Below are 22,112 nucleotides of genomic sequence, written 5' to 3'. Positions count from 1 at the left end.
ATTAGTGAACCGTGTCACTGACAGCCAGTACTTTGCTCTGCAGCTGGATGAATCCACAGACATGGCAAGCTTAGCTCACCTTCTGGTGTACAAGCAGTACATTTACGAAGGTGCAACACAGGAAGACACGGATAGAGCAAAGCCAATGACCAGTGGGCATAGTGGAGTAGTGACATGTATCAGAGCAGTTGCTTCCAGTACAATGTGGGTGCATTGCAGTATACATAGGGAAGCACTTGCTGCCAAAAGCATGCCTGTCAACTTGAAAGAGGTGCTGGGCAGTGCTGTGAAGATGGTAACATTATAAAAGCTTGATTCTTCAATTCCAGAATCTCTGCATCTCTATGTAATAAGATGGGAAGCGAGAACATCAATCTGTTGCTCCACACGGAGGTTCAACAGCTGTCATGGGCAAGATCTTGGCATGTTTCTTTGAACTTCACACTGAGGTTAAGGTATTCTTTACAGACCACTCGTTTCTACTCTGTCACTGTCTGCTTGACACGGCCTAGCTCTTACAGCTGGTCTACATGTCAGATATATCCTCTCACCCAAATGAGCTAAACCTAGGACTTCAAGGGCTAAATGCAGCCAACTGCAAAGTCCAGAACAAAATTGAGTAAATGATTTTTAAAAAGGTGGAATTCTGGGCTCACTGTGTGGAGGAAAACAACACTGAAATTTTCCCAAACATTCATGAATTCCTGACAACAAATGAACTACAGTTGCAGGACAGTGTTAAAGGGGACATCAAGCAACATCTGACTGAACTGGCGAGGCAATTATATGAGTACGTTCCTTCAATGGGAAACGCATACAGATAGGTCTGCTACTCTTTCACAAATTTTTCTGCAGTACCCATGCTGCAAGACTTGTCAATAAAAAAAATAACAATGAACTTCCTGGACATTTCAGCTGATGGCAGACTCAAGACTGAGTTCCAACCAAATCAGTTCACTGAGTTTTGGATCCAAATGTGAGCAGAGTTCTCCAAATTATCAGACAGGGCTGTCAAGATTTTGATGCCGTTTGCTACAGTTTACCTGTGTGAAAATGGATTTTCATTACTCACTGGAATGAAATTGAAGTATCAACAGGGCCTTTGTGTAGAAAGCAACTTATGATTCAAACTAGCACTTGTCACTCCAAACATTATGCACCTATGCTCAGACAAGCAACCTCATCCCTCACATCAATGGTGAATAGTGCCATTGTTTAAGCTGGTCAGAACTAAGTGCACATTAAAACTAAAACTGTAAATGGTATGTAGTATTATTGTTATAGTCCTATATATTATGTGTGTTTATGTTTATTATAATTTAAACATTTTGTACAATGCTTGGGCATTATAAGGGTTAAAATATAAAACCTGCGTTCTGGTAGGGGTACGCAGGTCACTGGTAGATCCTGGAAGAGGGTACACAGTAAGAAAAGTTTGGGAACCTCTGCTATAGAGTACTTTGATCATTTAAATAATACCCTCTTAACCATTCTCTTGAACAAATCCCATACTTCAAGACCAGTTAGGTCCTCAAGAGTGCTTTCCTTAAAAACCTGTGTATGTGTATGAATCTGGAGGTCAGGATTTCAGCAATGTATGATCAGTACAGTTGAAACAATGAGATTTTTCCAAAAATGACGTGGTGATTATTTGAGTGCTGAAGAAATAAAGAAAGCTGTGCAGCCTTCTTCTCAGGCTCTGGCATGCCGTCTGTGCATGGAGTTTTTTCATGAGTACAATCAGCTGTGTGCATAAGCTTGAGTAGCTGCAGTTGTGCTTTGTGCTCCTGCATTAACGGGCTGAGAAAAGAACTTCAGAGGGATCTTCATTTATAAACCTTCAAGGCTAAATAAATCATTTTGGAGGCCACAACGAAACTAATAGTCCCCTCACAAATTGAAGGACAGCAAGAACAAAACAGCTATTTAATAGCTTGCTGTGCCCAAATTGCACTCCTACAGCAAAAAAGTAGCTTTGTTCTTTTCTCATTAAAATTTTGCAGGTTATTTGTTTATCATGAGAAATAGGTCCTTCATACGGTGTTTCCAATATGAAAAATGTTAAAGTGGCAAATTATGTAGTGTGAAAAGTTTCTGCTATTCTGCACAATGTATGTATGTACAGTTTAACTACTTTTGTTAAGAGCCTTCTTATTATACTTTCAGTATTACCATGCAGAAATGTGAATAGGAATCGGAACCTGTGTTTTCAGTTAGAGCTAAACTAACTGTCTCCTGAAAGCTAACTCAAGGAAGTTCAGATTTTGCCATGCAAGTCTCTGAAGAGTGACAACTGTAGGCATAGGATAGAGTTAGAATTTAAGGTGTCACATCAAAGAGAGCATCCAACATAAACTTGACCTCAATGGCATCTGACTACTTATCTGTCTAGATCAGTGTTTCTCAAATAGTGTTCCACGGAACCCGGCTGAGTTGAAGGGTTCCACGAAAAAGCGGAACCGCGTGCCGAAATCAACACAAATTGCGCGCCGCCGAACAGCTGATGGCGCCACCGAAAAGCCGTGAGAAACAGCTGATCGCACCGCAGAAAACTGCTTACAGAGCACGCCGCAAGGGTGCTGCGGCCAAATATAATTGAGAAACACTGGTCTAGATATATATACTTAGTTTGCAGGGTTGTTGTAGCCATTTATACAGCATTTATCTGGTCATCTTAGAGAGCAGGAGTGTCAAGCATATGGCCTGTGGGCTGGATATAGTTTGCATTATGTATTTATGTGGCCTGCATGATATCTCAGATCATGTAGAATTTCTATTTAATAAAAAGTCAGTTTCTAGCTATTATTGTTGCAGCATAGCATGAACGAAGAGTAAACTAATGTCATGAAATCTGTCTCATTCTGCAGACAGCCTGAAACAACGACTTAGGCGTGAACTCCCCAGTTCCCTATTAATCTCATTAGAGTGTCAGTTCAAAAGCCCACTGTTGACACTGAAGTGTCAACATTAACTTCCATTGCCAATTATTTATCCAGTGGAAGAGGAAAGGGAGTGGGAATTAGGATCACAGCAGGGAAGGAAATGCAGAGAGAAGAACAGTGAAGATACAGAGATAAAGAGGAAACGCAACAGACACATGAAGGAAGAGAAACAAAGGGTAGAATTAATGGTGGCCTAAATGGGGATAGATATGCACTGAGTGATATTGATCTAACAAAAAGTTACTGAATAAATGTTTAATTACAGAAAGGCCACAATCACCCCTCAACCTCTCTGCACTGACATCAATGGAAGATCCACTGTGGATTGAGGGGACTATGAAGTCCTGAATTTAGATCCCAGCCAATGGACCATTATATACTATAGAATTCAGGCCTGTATTCGTAATGAGTTTGACACCTTTATTACAAACACTGCATAAAAGTTCCAGAGGGCTAGCCGTGTTAGTCTGTATACAGCAAAGACGACGAGAGTCCTGTAGCACTTCAAAGACTAACAAATTTCTGCAGGCATAAGCTTTCGTGGGCTGCAACCCACTTCGTCAGATGCATGAAATAAAAATCAGATATGAGGTATATATATACACATCCAAGGGTAAGAAACAACAATGGGGAGGGTAAGTGTAAACAAAGTTTATTCAGTTAGAGTAGATGAGGCCTATTCACAACCATTGATTAGAAGGTGAGAATGTGTGAACAGTGACAATTACTTCTTGTAATGAGAGAACCATTCCAAGTCCCTATTCAGACCCAGTTTGATTGTGTCAAGTTTGCATATGAGTTCCAGCTCTGCAGTTTCTCGCTAAAGTCTGTTTTAGAAGTTTTTTGGTAGAAGTATGGCAACTTTCAAGTCAGCTACAGAGTGTCCTTGGAGACTGAAGCGCTCTCCTACTGGTTTATGGATGTTACCACTTTTTATGTCTGATTTGTGTCCATTTATTCTTTTGCATAGTGACAGTCCGGTTTGGCCAATGTACATGGCAGAGGGGCATAGCTGGCACATGATGGTATATATTACATTAGTAGATGTGCAGGTAAATGAGTTCCTTATAGTGTTGCTGATGTGGTTAGGACCTGTGATGGTGTCACTAGAGTCAATGTGTGGACAGAGTTGGCAATGGGGTTTGTTGCAGGGATAGGTTCCTGGGTTAGTGTTCTTGTTGTATGGTGTATGGTTGCTGAGTATTTGCTTCAGATAGGGGCCGTCTGTAAGCAAGGATAGGTCTGCCTCCCAAGGCTTGAGCGAGTGAGGGATCATCTGCTAGGATAGATTGTAGATCCTTAATGCTGTGTTGAAGAGATTTTAGCTGGGGGCTGTAGGTGATGGTCAGTGGTGTTCTGTTGTTTTCTTTGTTGGGTCTGTCTTGTAGTAGGTGACTTCTGGGTACCCGTCTGGCTCTGTCAATTTGTTTCTTCACCTCTCCAGGTGGGTATTGTAGTTTTAAGAATGTTTTATGGAGATCCTGTAGGTGTTTGTCTCTGTCTGAGGGATCGGAGCAAATCCGGTTGTATCTTAGGGCTTAGCTGTAGACCATGGATCGTGTAATGTGTCCAGGATGGAAGCCGGAGGCATGAAGATATGTTTTGCGGTCAGTTAGTTTTTGGTATAGGGTGGTATTAATGTGACCATCCTTTATTTGTATTGTAGTGTCCAGGAAGTGGATTTCTTGTGTGGACTGGTCCAGGCTGAGATTGATGGTGGGGTGGAAATTATTGAAATCCTGGTGGAATTCTTCGAGGGACTCTTTCTCGTGGGTCCAGATGATGAAAATGTCATCAATGTAGCGTAGGTAAAGGAGAGGTGCTTGGGGATGAGTTTTGAGGAAGCGGTGTTCTAGGTCAGCCATAAAAATGTTGGCATACTGTAGGGTCATGCGGGTGCCCATGGTTGTGCCACTGACTTGAAGGTATAGATTGCCTTCAAATCTGAAGTAGTTGTGAGTCAGGACAAAGTCACAAAGTTCAGCTACCAGGTGTGAGATATCATCATCAGGGAAAATGTTTCTGATGGCTTGTAGTCCATCTTTGTGTGGAATGTTGGTGTAGAGAACTTCTACATCCATAGTGGCTAGGATGGTGTTTTCTGGGAGATCACCGATGGATTGTAGTTTTCTCAGGAAGTCAGTGGTATCATGAAGATAGCTAGGAGTGCTGGTGGCATAGGGCCTAAGGAGAGAGTCCACATAGCCTGACAGTCCTGCTGTGAGAGTGCCAATGCCTGAGATGATGGGGTGTCCAGGATTCCCAGGTTTGTGGATCTTGGGTAGCAGATAGAATAACCCTGGTCGGGGCTCAGGGGGTGTGTCTGTGTAAATTTGTTCCTGTGTTTCTTTAGGGAGTTTCTTAAGTAGATGTTGTATTTTCTTTTGGTAATCTTCAGTGGGATTGGACAGTAGTGGCTTGTAGAATGTGGTGTTGGAGAGTTGTCTGGCAGCCTCCTGTTCATAATCCAACCTATTCGTGATGACTACCGCACCTCCTTTGTCTGCCTCTTTGATTATAATATCAGAGTTGTTATTGAGGCTGTGGATGGCGTTGCGTTCTGCACAGCTGAGATTATGGGGCAAGTGATGTTGCTTGTCTACAATCTCAGCTTGTGCACGTCGACAGAAACACTCTATGTAAAAGTCTAGTCTGTTGTTTCGACCGTCAGGAGGACTCCATGAAGAATTCTTCTTGTAGTGTTGGTAGGAATGTATCTGTGGGTTAGTGTGTTGTTCAGTGGTGGAAATATTCCTTGAGTTGGAGATGGCGAATATTCCTTGAGTTGGAGATGGCGAAAGTAGGATTCCAGGTCACTGCAGAACTGTATCATGTGTGGGGAGGAGGGGGGGCAGAAAGAGAGTCCCTGAGATAAGACAGAGTCTTCTGCTGGGTTAAGTGTATAGCTGGATAGATTTACAATATTGTTGGATGAGTCAAGGGTATCACAGTTGTGGTCCCTTGTGGCATGTAGGAGCTTAGATAGTTTAGAATCCTTTTTCCTCTGTAAAGAAGTAAAGTGAGTATTGTAAATGGCCCGTTGTGTTTTTGTAGAGATCAACCATGTGGAAGGTTCTGTGGAAGTTTGGTTTTTCATGAGATTATCCAGCATTGAGAGTTCTTTCTTGATCTTCTCCTGTTTGCTGTACAGAATGCTGATCAGGTGGTTCAGTAGTTTTTTTGAAAGTGTATGACACAATCTCTCACCATAGTCTGTATAATATGTCTATCGTAAGGGATTTTTTAAACTTTAAGTCCATTTGGTATGATGTCCATATCCATTTATCCTTGCAGCAGTCTGTGTCAAAAGCTTGCAAAACAGAACCTACCAAGAGTAGTCATTTTTCTTGTCAATGAAGCTCTCAATACAGACAGATATTTCTATCAGGCTTAGCTTCCTTAAATAAATAGTAACACTGGTAAAGCCTGTTCCAAGTAATAGATCCACATTGAGCCATCAGCTTCAAATAATTTTTAGGACTCCATAATGAAACACCCTAATGCTAGCTTCAACCTTCACTGGTACCAGGAAAAGATCCACACCCACCTTATAGATTGGGGCTGCCAGCCAGCAATGAAGGAGAATAACACTCCATTCATACCCTACCCAAATTAATCCCTGTTATCATATACAAAATTACAGAGGAAAAACAACAGTCCCTATGGTAACATGATTTCCCAAATGAACTCACTCTCTGATGTGATCTTAACTCTCGCTCTGTGGCAAAGAAGTGAAGAAAAGGTAATACTGCAGAGCTTCATGATCCCTCTGTTCCCTCCTGTGTATTTTTCTCTAGGAGGTTATTATTCAGACCAGTAGAAATTAGGAAAAGTGGGATTAGGGAGAAACACACACACACACACACACCCCAGTCTTCATGTGATAAAATGATGAATAATTTTTTTAGGGTGAACATATTTCCTTATTTATTCCACGCTATCTCACTATGGGATGAATGCACTGCAGTCTTAGAACAGTACCTTGCCTTGTATTTTGAGTCACTGTTTATTTTTTCTCCTGAATGTGGAAAATTACAAGATTTACAAGTCAGAGAGAAGGAATAAAACAGTAAGCTGTAGCTTTATACACCAAGACTCTTAATTAAATCAGCAACATATTTAAACCTTGTGTTCCTTGTTTTAAATTGTATGAAGTACATATGCAGAAAGAGAGAATTTAACAATGACTAAGGGAGAAATACACTCCTTGCAGAGCACCACCACAAAGCCTATGCATGACTTAAGTTGCTCAGCTCATGCTCAGCTCAAAATACTTTTCACTAAACTGCACAACTAATTTAGCCATGCACATATATTCATTTTATAAGTTTAGCAAAAAACCCATGCAAAATATATTGCGTATGTACAACATATGATTTTCAGATCTTCATAACTTAATCAAATAAAAGCCAGATTGCTCCAAAATACTTGAAGGTGCCTCTTGTCAATGAGAGACAAGGTGAGTAAGGTAATATCTTTTAGTGGATCAACTTCTGTTGGTGAAAGAGAAAAGCTTTTGAGCTACACAGAGCTCTTCTTCAGGTCTAGAGAAGATCTATTTTTATGTCAAATATCATTGGTCTACCTCCAACCATTGTGACTATAAAATTGTTAGAATAAGGATTGTACATTTGCGTTACAGTGAGAAAATTATGTTTTCCTCATTGTCCACATACTCAAAAATAACCACATTTTTTTCATAGATCCATAGAGTTTAAGGCCAGAAGGGACCATTAAGTCATCTAGTCTGACCTGTACCACAAACCATTACATTTCACTCAGTTAATGCTGTACTGAGCTCAGTAACTTAACTTAACTTTGACTGAAACCTAAATATCTTTAGCTTATATATCTTTCTCAAACCTTCCCCAAAATTTACCAATAATGACAAATGTTAACACATAAAAGTTTCAGAAAATAATGAGCAATGGAAAACAGGGATTATATTGGAAACCATTATGCAGCCTTAACTACTGTAGTCTCTGACATAGTATATGTAAATCTCACCATTTCTATCCTCTTAGTGGGAGTTTTGCCTGGGTAGCGATTGACATTCTGGCCCTTAAATATTTCTTCATTGGAACTATTGATCTAGATGACCTTCATAAAGCATTAGCACGCATTATAGAACCTTGACATGCTGTTTCATCTTGCTTTCACTCTCCATCTCATTTTTCAGTTTTAGATTAGGAAACATATTTTGATCAAAGTAAAATAAAGAAAACCAAACTGCACTAGGCTGAGGTATTCATTTCCCCCTTTATTTTCACCTGATGCATCATTTCATAATTATTTTAACAGTAACATAACCTCAGCAAAATTTCAACCCCTAGAACTCAATACCTTGTGCATGCAATGACCATTCGTCAGCAAAAAGGAAAGTTTTTGTTCAGTTACCCACCAGAGGGAGCCCCAATAATCATGTGAACAAAAAAATGTTGAAGTACAAAGAAAAAAACATCAAAAAAATTTGGTCCTTAGCCTGCCAACTCTTTCTTACCTGAATAGTCTTTACTCACATAGATATTCCCACTGATTTCAGTAGTGAGATTTATATACCTGAAGACTATTCACACAAGTAAGCGTTTCCCTGGTTGGAGCCTAAAGTAGGGCTACTGAGCTTAAATAATTTCTTTTCATTACTTCAAAGAAATGGCCTGATTTTTATATATACATAAATAGAAGTTTGGAATTAATTATGATCATTATTAACTTCTTATAACTTTGATATAGAAAATAAGTGGTTTTGATAATTTTTATATGTAACCAATGTACTGAAAATAAGCATCAGTAAAATCTTTATTACTTATTTAAATTCCTCTCCCAACCTGCACCCTCCACCAACTTTAAAACAGTGAATGAGGTAGTAAATCAGGCCCTTGGTTTTTCTCTAGGAAGGGCATGCAGGTATAGTCCATAACTTTCATAGCACCTCCAGAAACTCAATGAGCTGATAAAACCTAAGTAGAGAAGAGTTAGCATCTGCCTCCTCAAAACACCTTTTTGTCATTATGGAGGCATGCAGCTGAGGCCAAAACTGAGTGGTTTGATCCACAACATGACATAAAAATTCCCCACAGTAATGAAAACTCAACATTGTAACCAAGCAGTGTCAACACATATTAACCAAGGGATCAGCCACTCAGAACAATCCTATTGATAGGACTCTATGAATGATATGAGGAAGGTATATCATTGCTTCCTGCACTGCGTGACACAGGAAACCAAGCATTCGGAGGTGAGGAATACAGCATACACCTCTTGTCTTACCTTCAGTACACACAGAGAACAATTGATAATTGTCCTCTTTATAGCAGCCCTTAACATAACTGAAGACTATTATCAGGTTCCCGGTCAGCCTTCTTTTCTCAAGACAAACAGGCCTATTTTTTTAACCTTTTCTCAGAGACCACCTTTTTTCAACTGTTTTATCATTTGTGTTGTTCTCCTCTGACCTCTAATTTGTCCACATCTTTTCTAAATTGTGGTACCTGGAATTGGACACAGTAGTCCATCTCAGGCCTCAGCAGTGCTGATCAGAGCAGGACAATTGCCTCCTGCGTCATACATATGACATTTCTGTTAATACACCCCAAAATTATTAGCCTTTTTTTTGCAACTGCATCACATTGTTGCCTCATATTCAATTTGTGATCCATTATACCCCCCAGAAGTACTACTGTCTAGCCTATCATTTCCTATTTTGCATTTGTGCATTTGATTTTTCATTCTTAAGTACAGTATTATGACTTGTCTTTATTTAATTTCATCTTATTAATTTCAGAACAATTTTCTAATTTGTCACTGTCATTTTGAATTCTAACGCTGTCCTCCAAAGTCCTTGCAACCCTCCCAACTTGGTGTCATCTGCAAATTTTATAAGCATACTCTCCACTCCATTATCCAAGTCATTAATGAAAATGTTGAACAGTACCAGACCCAGGACTGCCCTCCAGTATGAGAGCAAACCATTGCTGACTACTCTTTGAGTATGGTTTTCCAACCAGTTGTGCACCCACCCTATACTAATTTCATCTGGACAACATTTCTCTAGTTTGCTTAGGAGAATCTCATGTGGGACTGTGTCAAAAGCCTAACTAAAATCCTGATAAAACATGCATATCTACTGCTTCCCTCCTACCCACTAGGCCAGTAACCCTGTCAAAGAAGGGAACTAGGCTGGTTTGGCATGGTTTTTTCTTTATAGATTCATACTGTCTATTCCTTATAACATTGTTATCCTCTAGGTACTTACAAATTGATTATTTCATTTTATCTTTCTGGATATCAAAGTTAAGCTGATTGGTCTATAATTTCTCAGGTCCTCTTTGTTCCCTTTTAAAGATAGGCACTATGTTTGCCCTTCTCCAGTCACCTGAGACCTCAGCCATCCTCCATGAGTTCAAAGATAATTGATATTGGTTGTGAGATTACTTCAGCTAGTTCCATAAGTTCCTTACGATGAATTTCATCAGAATCTGCCAACTTGAATACACCTAACTTATCTTAATATTCTTTAACCTGTTCTTTCCCTATTTTAGCTTGGGTCCCTTCCTCCTTGTTGTTATTATTAATTGTCTTGAGTATCTGGTCACAATTAACCTTTTTTAGTGAAGACTGAAGCAAAGTGGGCATTAACATCTCAGCCTTCTTGATGTCATCAGTTATTAGCTTCCCCCCCTTTAAGTAGAGGACCTACACTTTCCTTTGTCTTTCTCTTGCAACACAGAAGCATATTGCATCATGGAAAAGGCCACCTATATACCCCAGGAGAACCTGCTGCAATACAGACAAACAAAAAAGATCATGGATAGCACACACCTAGCTGTCACTTACCACCCCACACTGGAATCCATACAGGGTAACATCAAACAGTTACACCCATATTAGATGGGGATCACATCCTAAAAGAAATCTTACCTGAACCCCATCTTCTGGCCTTCCAACAAGCCCCAACCTCACCAAGCGCATCATCAGATGCAAGCTCCCCACAGACCAGGACACACCAACTGGAAGTGGCACCAGACCCTGCCAGAACAAAAGATGCAAAACCTGCAGACATATTTCCACTGCTATGATGATCAATAGCCCCCACAACACACCTTTCAAGATTTATGGGTCTTACACATGGCTATCACAACATGTGGTGCACTTTATCTAGCGCATAGTTTCTCAACCTGTAGGTACGTGTACCCCTGAGGATACGTGAGACACAGGCAGGGGATACCCGGGGAAAAACAGAGTGAAGGAGAGGTGGGCGGCAGCTTCCGACTTCTGGGGGAGGCAGCCAGTAGTCCCCACTTCCCGCCAGGTCCCAGCTGGGAAGCGAGCAGCAGCCGCCGACTCTTGGGGGAGGCGGGCAGCAGCTGCCCGCTTCCTGCCAGGTCCAAGCTGGTAGGCAGATGGCAGCCCCTAGCTTCTGGGGAAGGCAGGCGGCAGCCCCCTGCTTCCCACCAGGTCCCAACTCCCTGGCTTGAAGACGGGCAGCAGCCTTCTGCCCACATCCCTGGGCCCCAACTGGCGCGGAAGCCTCCTCTGCCCCAGCTTGGATTGGGTGGCTCAAGGCCCAGTGCCCAGAAAAGGCCCAGTGCCCAGAAAACTTGTCAATTTCACTGCTCTAGCTGAGCAGTTAAATTAACAACTATGACAGCCCCAGATTTTACCAGTTACCCTTTCCCCCCCCCCCCTCTCTCTCTCTCTCTCACCCTCCATCCCTGTCTCTCTCTCACCCTTTCCTCCTTTCAAATCTATGGCAAAAAATTTGGTGCGGGGCTTTACATTCCCCAGCATTGGCATGCTGCTCAAAGTCTCCTAGCTTTGGCCAACATCACCTCTAGCCCAGGTACATACTTGAGTTGTGCACCCCTGGTGTAACAGTGGTAACCCTACCCATACGATCTGACAGTCATATCACAGCCTTATATACTCAGCCCTTCTTCCAACATATGACTCACATTAGTCTGTAAATATAAAATCCTGTGGAAAATTGAGTGTTGGGATACTTATTAAAATTTTCAGAAGTTAGGTGTTACTTGCTATTTAAAAGGTTGAGAAACACTGATCTAATGCATCAACTGCCCCAACAATAACTACGTGGGTGAAACAAGACAATCACTTCATTCCTGAATGACCTCACAGAGAAAAATGTTAAAAGATAAAAACACCATATCACCTGTGGGAGAATACTTTTCACAAAGTGATCACTCCATATCTGATCTCTCAGTCCCCATCCTCAAAGCAAAACTACACAACACCCACAAAATGTGAGGCTGGGAACTTAAATTCAGTACTCTGCTAGACATTGAAAAACATGGACTCAATGGAGACACTGGCTGTATGGCACATTACAACAATGTGTAACACATCCCATTGCCTGCTAACACTTAATTGCCTGCTTAATTTTAAATGGCCTACAGCATGTGTGAACCCCTAATGATTAACAATCTGTGACAACTTGTATTTAACTTAGACACTCTGGTTACCTTCCACAGACCTGAAGAAGAGATATGTGAAGCTCAAAAGCCTGTACCTTCCAACGATAGAAGTTGGTCCAATAAGAGATACTACCTCATTTACCTGGTCTTGCTTCTAATGTATTTAATGAACCTTTTCTTATTCCCTTTTATGTCCCTTGGTAAGTGTAACTCATTTTTTGCCATAGCTTTTCTGATTTTGTTCCTATATTCTTGTACTGTTCTTTTGTACTCCTCCTTAGCAATTCGTCCATGTTTCCAATTTTTATAGGATTTCTTTTTGATTTTCAGATCATTAAATAGCTCCTGAGGAACCACTTTGGCCTCTCACTGTTCTTCCTATATTTCCTTTGCATTGAGATATTTTGCAATTTGTCCCTTTAATATTGTCTCCTTGCAACATTGCCAGCTCTTCTGAACTCCTTTATCCCTTAGATTTTGATTGATGTATTGCAACATCCAGGGTATCCAAAGGAATGAGGCAAAACCACAATGCCTAAAAACCCAATAGACTTTTAATGCAGTTGGAGTCCTAACACACAGATAGGGGTAAGAACAAGCATTGTCAACTGAATATCAGCTGGAGACTCCTCTATGCCAGGACTTATGAGTGATTTGTGCTCCACTTTGCACAATTCAAATGGCACAATGGAGTAGGGCAGGTCAAAGAATATGCCCAATACTTTAATACTGCCCTCTTGTGTGGTGTTATAGCTCTTACGTATGTGATTGCATAGACTTTTTCAAAACAGACATGATGTTGTAATACAGTTTTTCACTAATGTGTTTGGTGTACATGCATAGCTAAGATAATAGGTAATTGTGTAATTAAAACTGTCTCATAATGCTTATGTGCAAAAGTTGTGCATGTAATCTTTATGTTTGCATTTCTTGAGTTTTTAGTCTACTTATATTTTTAACCTTAATGTAATACTAGTATAACCGTTTTATTGATTATAACTATCTCAGAAAGAAGAATATCTGAGACAAATTGCTTTTAAAGGGAGGCTCTAAGAATTTTATTATGATCCTTCTACTTAGAAGGTTAAACCAATACTAATAATGTTATAATTGTAATTTTAGATAAGCAGCAGCAAATCTATCACAAGAGTGTTTAAGATTTATGAGTTGATATTTTGTCATGTTGATAGCAATTCAACAGATGAACACTGAACAACCTTTAATGATTGCATAATATGAGGAACATGATTGTAATTTATCAGAGAGGATTGAACTTGATCCTTCTTATGGATATGAATTTATTTTTATGCAATTCCTTTCTTCTCAATTACTACAGTTTGAATGAATGTTTACATCTAACCCCCTAGAAACCCACTGCAAATCTTCTATATCAACATTATTTGATTTAGTATCTACTTTGTTGTCTTTGGCAATTACTCTTTGAATGATATTGAAAGCAAGGAAAGTATAAATAAAATGCAGGAAATTCCTAGGAAGCAACAGAGCATTTGTTTGCCAAAACCCTAATTTTTTGCATTATGTTGCAATCTCTCTGCTTCTGCAATTGTTTTATAATATAAGAAGATCCATTTCTAAATAACTAAAAATGTAGGGGCAAAAAGAGAGAAACTAACTTTCTTTGAAGAAATTTCCTGCCACAACCTGCCACTTCCTATAAGAATGTGGTAAAAAAAATAGGACACTGTGTTTGTTTGTGCTATTGATGACTAGAAACTATGGTAATGAGTGATAGAAAGACACACTTATTCACATCCTAGCCCTATCCTATATTACACAAGCATATATTGGGTGTCACTTGTAAAGGGAAGGGTATGATGGATTCCTGAGTTTAGACTAAATGTATTGGCAGGTAAGAAAAAGGGCAAACCTGGAGAGAATCTGCATCAAAGGTGGAGAAAAGCATGTTTGGGTTTTTTTATTTAATGATATCCCCTGTTTTTTGATCCCAGAATTGAGTCCCATGGCCCACACAGTGGATTGGTCTGCTAATCTTTTAATCTCTGCAGACTTGTTTTAAACCCATTCTAGACTTTGTTACAAATATACATTATTTTGATGGTGTGACCCTCGTGTTAGTACTTGATATCAGTCCACATCTTAAATGGGTGTGTTGTAAATTGGTTCTCTGTCCACATTTATGCACTCGAATTTCACACCAAAAAGAGAAAAATCTGTTTACCTTGTCCATATTTACAAAGTGGAAGTAAATAATACAAAGATGCCTAGACACCATATTTCAGCTGTAGAGAATCCTGTGCAAGCTTGGAGGCTCATCTCTCTCACCAACACATGTGGTCCAATACAAGAATTTCCTCACCCAGCTCATTCAGTATTTTGACCTTCTCAAACAATTTTCTCTTTGATTGTGGCTTTGTAGTGCCACTTGAGTACCTTTCAGCAAAAAGAAAATTCAAGGGTTGACTTAGGAATCCAATCTGGTGAACCCTTCTGCCCATGCATGTCTCTCTGTGGGATCAGTTGTTCAGTAAAATCCTGAAATGTCAACATGAGCTAGCAATGGAACAAACTTCACCACATTCAGACTAAACTCAAGGACCATAAGTAATGCATAACACTGGGTCAAATTCACTGCCAATGAAAGTGGGCAAAACCTCACACAAGTTAGTGGATTGATACCCATTTACATCAGCAGTGAAGTTGGCCCTTTATCTTAGAGTGTCATGAAAGGTTTTGCATGTAAAAGAAACATGTTCAGTTGGACTTTTTGCCCATGTTGCAAAAAGGCAACAGGTTCAATTTTGCACCATTGTCAAAGGCTGTTTTTCCATCAATTTGAATGGGAACAGAATCAACCCCCAAAATCATTACCTTTAGACGTGAATGCTTATGATTTTCACACCAACTGAAAATTAAACTTGAGTCCAAGTAAAAAAATTCTGATTGCCCTGACATTTTTGCTGGCTGATTTTGTACCCAGGGGATTTGCAATCTTCATACTCAAACTGAGGGCAGGTTGGTAGAGGGAAAGATGATGTCTTGGAAAACAGTATCTTGGGAAAAACATCTATGAAATGTTTTAGATCAGTTTTCCTGTTAAGTGATAAAGATCTGCACTTGTTTATATGTTTAGTTTTTGGACATGGAAATTAAAAAAAAAAAAAAAGTGTCTTTGGGATTTTGTTGTTCTAATTGCTAAATTAATCAGAGGAAAGCAAATCCATTTGCCTTCTGAACAAAATACTTCTTATTCCAGCAACTCAGTTACTCACACCCTCAGGTGATGTGTCACTTATTTCTCCTGCTAGTCTAAGGCTTAAAGTGGCTGAGCTGTAAGAAGAACACAAGTCACCCATTAAGGTCAATGGTTCTGAACAGTGCTAATTTTAGGGACTTGGTCAACAATTAGCTTCAGGGAGTCAGAGCGAGCCCTGTTCCACATGCTAGTTCATTAACGACCCACTCCTGCAAGACACTCAGCACCTTCTGTGAGGTATGGCACATCCTCATTTCCCATTAAGACAATGTACCTTATTAGAGCCATAGACAGAGACTGTACTTTGAAAGACAAGGAGTAATGTGCATAATTAGAATTAGAAGAATATGCCACAGTAAGCAGAAGGAATTTTAAGTATCAAGTGACATAAATGATAAGGCAACAATGACTTGATTATGATTACGGTCATCAGGCCTTTTTTTATTTTTTTAGAGCAGTGTGAGGCCTATATTGGGTAGCACCCTGTTGTGGTTAATGAAAAATTTAAGCTAGTTGTTTCAAATATCTTCAGATAATGGGCCAAATTCTGCTCTCAGTTAGATGAGCATTATTTTACTGACTTCAGTGCCAAACCAGGCTCTAAAACTTGTGTTTGTAACATTTGTTGTCATAAACTCTAATAAACACTACAGTGAAATTAAGGGGAAACTACAACAACTGCAGCCACCAAATCTGTTTTAGATGCTTCATTTACAAGACCAGCTAAAATTACTGTTAACAGGCTGACAAATACCCAACTGATTAATGAACATCAAAGCTCAGACATCTACTTATTTTATACGTATTTATCTCAGCGAGTCCTTCAATTATTGGATAATGCAAAACTAAATGACACTGAACTGTCAGGTCAGGTCAGAGTATATAAATATACAGGGAATACAATGACATTGGCTAATTTATTACTTTTATTCAATATCTTCTCCTTCATAGTAGTTTCAAAGGCTTCCTCTGCATCTAAATGTATTCCTGATGCTTTACTCATTATCTTCCTTCTACAAATGTCATCGTAGTGTGCCAAATTCAGCTCTGATGAAATTGCACTCAAATCCATTGAATCCAATGGGATTTACACCGCTAACACCAGGACTCAATTTTGTCCTATAACTTTAGGTTAAATGTTATATCCAAAAGTCCGTGCACATACTTACTTGGGCAAAATTATCAGTGTCAAAAATATGGAGCTGTTCCAACCGTTCCACAGTAAATTGGCTGCTAGTAACCGCATTGTTTATTTAAAAGGTTACTATTTCATTGAGTGGTATATGAAAGATAATCTATTAGGTGGGCAAATAGTGGGATGAGCACAAAAAAGAAACCGGATGAAGACTGCAGTGTAAGGGATAAAACTTCCTTTAACAGAAGCATATAATGGATATTAAACACCTTGGAACAAGGCAATGGACTCGAAAGGCACGGGGTCAAATTCAGCCCTTGCTTTGAGCCCACTTGACTTGGGGTCAGGCCCCAATTCTGCTAAACTCTTAAGCATCTGCTTAATTCCATCCCTGTTAAGCACAGCACCTAAGCACATGCTTAATTTTAATGGGTCTCAAGCACGTGCTTAAGTATTTTGCTGAATTACAGTCTAAATGTGGTTCCTTAGGATGACATTGACACATTTTACCTTAGCTGTCAAGTAGAATTTAATTATAACAGCTCCTGGTTCTATGTCTGTACATGAATGGTACAATTTTGGACAAATCCTGTACAAAATAAATGACAATCAGGAAAAGTTTAAAATTGAGCATAATATTTATTACTCTGAGTAGCCCCATTGAAGCCAAAGGTGCTACTTCGGGTAATAAGCACTATGCTCAGTGGTGGATTTGCACTTAAATTTCTTCCACTTAAAAGGACCAGAAATATCCCAGAAATCTGAAGGTAAAGGAGCACTTTCACAAGTGCTCTGTAACTTGCATCACATCCCAGCTGAAGACCCTATTATCTGATGGCTATAGAAAATTCAGGCAATTGTTATGGTCCATTGTATCATTGTTACAGCAAAGACAGATTCACAAGAGTAATCTTGAAAGATTTAAAATGTCAGTTTAGAAAAGGATTCATGAGAAAAACAGATCTGAGCAATGCTTTTCTTGAGTGCTCCTATTAATCATCACTGCCGAAATTCACGTAAGCTCCGGGACTAAAGAAATTTATTTCAGTGGGAAATGATGTTTAGTTTTCCTCTATTGCTGAGAACATTTACTACATTATTAAAAGTCAGTAGTCTTTTATATTATATTTAATTATGTAAAAAAATAAAAAGATATAAAAATGAATCCAGTCACTATGTATTACAAACCCATAATGGTTAACAATAAAATCAATTTATGTCTGAAATTAATAATAGGGTGTGAATTGAGGAAAGCGGGATCAGTGAAAAAAGAATCCAAGAAGTTATATATTCTTCCCTCATCCCTTTGCCCCCAAATCATGTTTACAGATAAACTGAAAGTGAATTAAATTAAATTTAGCTGTATTTGTATTGCCAGATATACACTCCAGAGAGCCATAATCCATCTGTTTTAGGTATTATGGAGGTTTTTTAGGTATTCAACCTTGCATTATGATATTTAGGTATTACGTATTTAGGTATTATGGAGGTATTTTAGGTATTCAACCTTGAATCTTCTGGTTTTGTAATTTTCATTATTGAGATAGAAAGGTTTTTGGGGGGTTGTGTCAGGAAATTGAAGTGTCTGGATAGTAATTGTTTAGAATACATTAGGTACAATGACAGAAAAATGACCTCTTTGAAATGATAGTAAGTATTGTAGCCAGTAGAGAACACAAATTAATATTAACGCAATCCTTTTTTTTTTTTAAATCAAAGGAATCAGCAGCAAAAGAGCTGTACACTGTATAACAACATGGCTGAACAATCAAAACCAGAAAGCATTCACTGAGTGAGAACTTCAACTGATTCCTTGTTTTATACTGCAAGTACTTTTGAGCCTCTAAATAACAATGTCATAAAAGCCTGGATAGAATGGTCTGAAACAGACTCTAAATAGCAATACCACTCATTCAGTACTCTAGTTGCCATAAGAGTAGCAAAAGGCTACCAACTAAATCTGATCATTGGTGTCTCCTTGAATTGACTGGTTACAAAATGGTTATAAGTGATGGCTATCATTTGTGTAAGGGTTCCTTGTTTAAAAACAAAGCAAATTGCATCTTTTTGGCTTTAGTTTAAAAATCTGGGACTATTTTGAGCAACAATTTGACCAAAACACAGAGATCCATTTTGGTGATTTCCAGAATTTATTTATGTCACTCTGTCTTCTGCAATTCTTTCACACTCTTCATACAACTCTAAAGTTACTCAAACATTCTTCATTGTTGTTCAGTTCTGTTATCCAAAAGAATGACATAATCACTAACAAGAGATTCCATTCTTCAATTCTTATTTTTATATGTAGTTACAACTCACATCAGTAGTTCCACTGATGCTAATGGATAGAGCTTGTTAGAAAACAAAATGTTTTTTGCAAACATTTCAAACAAAATTTCCATTTTTCAAAAATTTCCATTGTTATATTAATAGGAATAAGATTTATTCACATGAATCAGGGTTGCAGGATCTGTTCCTCTGTTTCATTTCCTTCATGTAAATCAGCCATTCAGAACATGGTGGCAGGATAAAGCTTCCAAGTATTTCTCATTATTTGGTTTTCATCGTATAAACCAAGTGAAATAATCTCTGAAAGACAGAGGGGAAGAAACTTCTGTGAAGTCATATGGCCAATTCTGCCCTGACTTATATACCTCACATAACACTGTTGACATTTTAATGAGGTTGTAAGTTACTGAAGAATATGACCCATCATGTCAGCAAGGGAGAATAAATCAAAGTGACTATGATTTAGGACCTGTCTACATGGTGAGGTAATGCACTCTTCACAGGGATGTGATATCTAAAGTGCACTAACATGTTGCCATTAATTGGTCTATGCAGCCCTGCTGGCGTACGTTAATGTGCTTTTTTTTGAAACAATACTACCTTAAAGCATACTAGGGAAACTTTAGTGTGCACCAGTAGGACCTACACAGACCATTTAATGTGTAAGATGTTAGTGCGCTTTAGAAATTGCAACACCTTCATTCCTGCACTATGTAGACAAGCCCTTAATGAAGTCACAATGCCATTTAAGAGATATTATATAACTCCGTCATAGCAGTAAAAATAGATTTTCTGCACTGAGGAAATCAATTCACCTGACCATGAAAAATTGGACAGTTGCAGAATCCCAGAAACCCCTAATAGCATGTTTCAGTAGTGTCCACAGTATTGAAAATAACACACTTCAATGAAAAAGATAAGCAGAAAAGGAGCTACAACGCTGAGACTAAAAAAATGTGCTCATCCTATGTTGAAAAGAGATTTTAAACAATATCTTTTGTTTAGGAGCTATATGGTGTCAATTTTATTATAAGTCTATATTGGAAATCCTGATTATAAACATCATGACATGTGTGTGAGGTGTAACTTTTACAAAAGGAATAAACAAAAATTAAAACATTTTTCTTTACGTTTCATAGTGTCAGGAGCACAAATGGCTCCCAGCCTGGTCGCTAGGCAACACAGCAAGCTCAGCTGGGCCCTATAAGCATTCTCCAAATGGTCATGCCTCCTGACTGGGAAAAAAGCCTGCAGCCTGTTCCTTGAGCCTTGCAGCCTCTGCACAGCAGTTGCTCAACAGTACCACGTCCACACCTACAGCTGCATTTGCCCTGCTCCTGAATCCAGTCCCTGCTCTGGATCCTGACTGAGGCTCCAATCTTTGACTTGACTCCTCAATTCGGACTTCAGCTTACCCTTCGGCTTGGGGTCCCAGTCTCGATCCCTATTCTGACCTGTCGCTTGCTCCTTGACAACCACTCCAGCTTCACCATCTTGGTCAAGCTTGGTACTTGACTCCTGGATCTGTGCTCATCACTATTCCAAACTTCCACCAGACACCGTCCTACACCACCCACTAGGTAGGATACCCAACCTCCAGCAGGTTATTATAGATTCATACATTCCAAGGCCAGGAGAGACCCTTGTGATCATCTAATCTCACCTCCTGTATAGCACAGGCCATAGAACTTCCCCCAAATAATTTCTTTGGAAATAAAGCATATCTTTTAAAGTTACAGCAGTACTGTGGAATGGAGGCAGAACTAGAAGAAAAATGTTCATAATATTCAAGATGGAAAAGTAGTCTTGAGTGCAGTCGTTCTTTAAGCACAAGACTGAGCCAAAATTGAGAGGCTAGTTTAATTAACTTATCAGTCACCATTCAGAGCTTAGGAAGATGCTGAGAAAAGGATGAGAATATTGTTTTCCTTGTCCATGTACTTTACAGCTGAAAATAGCAAGATGAAAATCAATCAAAAAGGAAATTGATGCATGCCATATTTTGTTCAAGCAGAAATTTTTTAAACATCCACATATTACCACAGATATCTACTTGTATATTTATACATTGCTGTATTTACTCCTAAATAGCTTTGCAAACACATGAGGCTTCAGAACTGATTTTTGCTCAGAGCTCAACACTTATAATAATAAATTGCAGAAACCACATCCCCCCCCCCCACACACACACACACACACACCCTTTTTGCAATTGTGCCATTTGCTGAAAATAAAATTCTGCTTTCAGTTATATTGGTACAACATCTATTAAAGTCAATTGGGGCTGCACCTATATCACTGGGAGCACAATTTGAACAAAGACATTATTTAAATGATTTTTTTCTTCCCTGCTGTGACAGGGCCAGACCTGATGGCTATAAGGGAGTATTTTATTTTATTTTTTTTTTACAAAAAACAGTTTGTTTATTCAGACTAATCTTTGTAATCCGTTTCTTCTTCAAAAGAAATCACCAAATAAACTCTTTCATGAAATATACACTACACTAGAAGGCTGTGGGGGGAGGGAGCAAAATCTTTCCATCAAGAAAAATTAAAGTAAAACTGTTTACATCCTTCTGTTTTGGTTTCTTGCTATAGGGGAGTATTTGAGGGGATATATATTAGCCCCAGGATCAACAAATCCTTTTTCCCTGGGTGATTCAGCTAGGGTTATTCCAAGTCAATTAGGCCAATTAGGCCAGCTGAGGCCATTTAAGGAGCTTGCCACAGCAGTTAAAAGCCTCCCTGTCAGGCAGATAGGGGTAGCTGGAAGTGCTCGACTGGACTGGACTGTTGTCACCACAACATCAAAGGTACTGGAGTTAAGGAGAAGCCCAACTGGGCAGGGTCAAGGGTCATAGGCACAGAGGCCTAAAGGAGGACCTGGTTGCTCAGACAACTGAGCAAAGAAGTAGAGGTGGGGTGACCTCACCCAAACAGGGGGAGGATCACAGGGACAGAGAGACCCATGGCCTGGAAGGAGGAAAACCCTCATCCTGGTTCCAGGGAGCAGCCTGTGAGCAGTGGGGCCAAGGACAGGTGACCCAGGGAAGGTAGTAACCACCCCTCCGCCCCCG

At 39.3% G+C, this 22,112-nt stretch overlaps 1 long non-coding RNA gene across 1 annotated transcript in view; it reads right to left on the bottom strand.

Moving 5' to 3' along the window:
• The window catches only part of LOC137146258 (uncharacterized), a 41,327-nt gene that overhangs the window by 10,111 nt on the left and 9,104 nt on the right, over positions 1-22,112 (bottom strand). Inside the window, exon 2 of the long non-coding RNA XR_010917879.1 lies at positions 10,863-10,970. This is a non-coding gene — a long non-coding RNA (uncharacterized lncRNA). The remainder of the gene's footprint in view (positions 1-10,862; positions 10,971-22,112) is intronic.

The sequence above is a fragment of the Emydura macquarii genome, unplaced genomic scaffold (genome assembly GCF_026122565.2).
Source record: "Emydura macquarii macquarii isolate MOO-44397 ecotype Brisbane River unplaced genomic scaffold, CSIRO-AGI_Emac_v2 contig_431, whole genome shotgun sequence".
NCBI lineage: Eukaryota > Metazoa > Chordata > Testudines > Chelidae > Emydura > Emydura macquarii.
The sequence above is the reverse complement of the archived record's forward strand: the minus strand, read 5'-3'. Positions and strand labels throughout refer to the sequence as shown.